Source organism: Bufo gargarizans, unplaced genomic scaffold, assembly GCF_014858855.1.
Source record: "Bufo gargarizans isolate SCDJY-AF-19 unplaced genomic scaffold, ASM1485885v1 fragScaff_scaffold_377_pilon, whole genome shotgun sequence".
Classification (NCBI taxonomy): domain Eukaryota; kingdom Metazoa; phylum Chordata; class Amphibia; order Anura; family Bufonidae; genus Bufo; species Bufo gargarizans.
This window is the reverse complement of record NW_025334105.1, coordinates 331,288-334,695: the sequence shown is the minus strand read 5'-3', so window position 1 is coordinate 334,695 and position 3,408 is coordinate 331,288.

The following is a 3,408-nucleotide window of genomic DNA, read 5'->3' as shown; positions in this document are numbered from 1 at the left end:
TTTTACGGTGGGGGCATGCATCCAAGATTGCCGGCCATCCAGGTCAACGGGGGACCTTGAATCTCATCTCCAGACACTACTGGTGGCCATCCATAACCACGGATATTGTAGACTTTGTGGCTTCCTGTACCTTGTGTGCCCAGAATAAGTCTCCCAGACTGAAACCTGCAGGTTTATTATTGCCTCTTCCGGTGCCTGAGGTCCCCTGGCAGCATATTGGTATGGACTTCATAACCGATTTACCTGTCTCTGAGGGCTGTACAGTCATTTGGGTTGTCGTTGACCGTTTTTCTAAAATGTCGCACTTTATTCCGCTTCCAGGCCTGCCATCTGCTCCTCGTCTTGCTGAGCTATTCATTTTACATATCTTCCGCCTTCATGGATTTCCCCTCCATATCGTCTCGGATAGAGGAGTACAATTCACCTCCCGGTTCTGGAGATCTTTATGTAAGTCTCTGAATGTCTCTTTGGACTTTTCTTCTGCCTATCATCCACAGTCTAATGGCCAGGTGGAACGCATGAACCAAATATTGGTCAGCTTCCTGCGACATTTCACCAATGCCCATCAGGATGACTGGGTGAAGCATCTTCCCTGGGCGGAATTTGCTCATAACAATAGAGTCAACCAAGCCACAGGTAAATCTCCATTTTTTGTGGTCTATGGACGACATCCAAGTGTTCCTCTTCCCGTGCGGCCTTCTTCTGGAGTTCCTGCGGCAGATTCCTGTGTGGAGCAGCTATCTCGGGTCTGGTCTGACACTAAAGTATCGCTTCGGAGAACAGCGGACCAGATGAAAAGGTCTGCGGATAAGAGGCGCAGACCACCTCCTCAGTTTGCCATTGGAGACAAGGTATGGCTTTCTTCTAAGAATATCCGTCTCAGACTTCCCTCTTACAAACTGGCTCCGTGATTCTTGGGACCTTTTTCTGTGATCAAGAAAATTAATCCTGTTGCCTACAAGCTCAAACTACCTGCTACCTTGCGGATTCCCAACTCATTTCATGTTTCATTACTTAAGCCAGCTGTCTTTAACAGGTTTTGCAAAGGCACTTCACAGAACCCTCCTCCTGTCACTATGGATGATGAGTTTGAAGTTAAGGACATTCTAGACAGGAGGATTATCAGAGGTAAGACCTTCTATTTGGTGGACTGGAAGGGCTACGGGCCTGAAGAAAGGTCATGGGAATCTGCTGAGAATATTCATGCCCCTCTGTTGCTGAAGAAATTTCTCTCCAGGTCAGCCGTGTGGAGGAGGGGGCGTAAGAGGGGGGGTACTGTCAGTATGGGATCTGCATCTCCACGGCAGGGTGGCAGATCGCTGTCTACACATTGCAGCACTATGGGTCCTAGTACTGGCTTACCTTGTAGGAGACGCAGGTGCCCGCCAGCATACCGCCGCATCCGTCCTCTTTGCCAGGTGTCATCTGATGAGCTATAGCACGCGCGCGTGCACCTCTCCCTTTCTTATAGGAGTAGGCAGCTGGTTCCTGATTACCATCCCCACCCGGAGGCGGGACTATCTTGTATTTAAGGCAGCTTCACTCATCATGAAGTGCCCAAGCGTGGTTGTTGTACCTCTTGACTCCCGCTGAAGCACTCCACTGTGTCTGTTTATTGGATTTCCTGGATTCTGACCTCCGCTTCATTTGACTACGCATCTGCCTGCTGTCTGTTTATTGGACCTCCTGGATTATAGACCTCTGCACTGCCTGACAACGCATCAGTCCATCTCTTCCAGTAAGTCTGCCTGGACCCAGACCCTGTGCTGCCTATGAGACTGCTTATATCTGCACTGCCTGATTATGCATCTGCCCATGTAAAGTCTGCCTGGATCCAGACCCTGCGCTGCCTCTGAGACTGCTTATATCTGCATGCTATATTGCTCTGAACTTTGTGTTGCCTGTATCTGTCAAGTGACTTTTTGAATACTGTCTGCCAGTAAAGACCATCTGTTACTTTATTCTGCCTTTGTTGGACTCTGTTCACACTACTGCAGGTAGCTGCATTCAAGGTAACAGGTGCAGACACCAGGGTCCTGTCTCTGAGAGTCAGCAGTCAGCAGTATTGGACTAATTCCAGTCCTCTATCAGCTGACACAGAGGATCCACATCCTCTGGTCGTAACAGGGATAACAAGTTAAGACACCCTCCACCACAGTTCAGGACAGGAACATTGAAAAGCCTGCATTTCACAAGTGGTAATTTAAAGGCACAAGTGCCAGCTTATTTCTGTTAGAGAATGGGACTCAGAATAGAGAGAGAAGGTTTATTCTACAGTACTGTTGTCTGCCATCTTGTCTGCCAATGTACCTGGTCACCTGAGGATACAGACATTGCACCCTTGTACAGACAACATTTGGATTTACTGTCATTCATCCTCTGCATTCAGTAAAGAAAAATGTTAGCTATTCTTCTACGTCTGCCTGATCCTTTCACACCACCCCACCAAACCCCACCAACACCTCATCAGGACCACTACCTTTCCTATCTTCTGCACTGCTCCTCAGAGGTCCACTGCATATGTTATAAATCATATTGTATCCTGTATGAGTAACAGTTCCTCTGTATAAATCCAAACCACCATTGTGTAGTCCAAGACAGGTGGAAGCTGATTACACTTCCAGGAATTTAATTAAATTAGTTCAGGAAGCCAACTGTGACAAAACACTGCTTGAATTGTCAATTGTAACCTGTCCGCCGGCCGGCTGTCACAGAGGTGCTAAATGACTGCATTTCACCAAGTGATGTAGAGATTCCAATGGAATTCATGATGCTGCAGACCAAGACCCTTGAAAGACAACATACTGGTAACCACACATGGTCAGAGACTTGGAGATACATCTAATGTAGGACTGATCTGATTTCAGCTCTGCTCCTAATTATTCATTATCTTTTATTTTATGCCTTTTTTTTTCTGCACAGTTTTTCTTATATCTTTGTCCTTTTGTCATATTTTTGTAACTTGTAGTACTGTGTCTTTTTATATTAAATCTTTAAATGTAATAACTTGTTGCTTGTTGCTATGATTGTGCCCACTCCCGCTTAGAACCGCTTTGCTGTGTTACAGTTAAATGCGTGCTTGTGCGCCTGCAACCTTGCAGTTCCATCTGCGATTCAACTGATGAATGTTGGCAGTGGATTTGTTTGGGGATCACTTCATTTCTTGTTAGACATAGGCGAGTGTAGAAGCGGAGCTCCCCTTTACAGTCACATTCAGGATCACGGGGCAGTGAGTTCTCCTTCGTGGCCTGCTGGGTGTTGCTTGTGTGCGTCTTGTGATTTCTGACTGATTGCAACATGAATTCCTATTTACTCTCCATGGATCTTTAATGTCTGGTCATAGTCTTGAACATATGTCAATCTTGAGTTTCTTTAATATGTGGACACAAATAATTTGGTACACCAAAG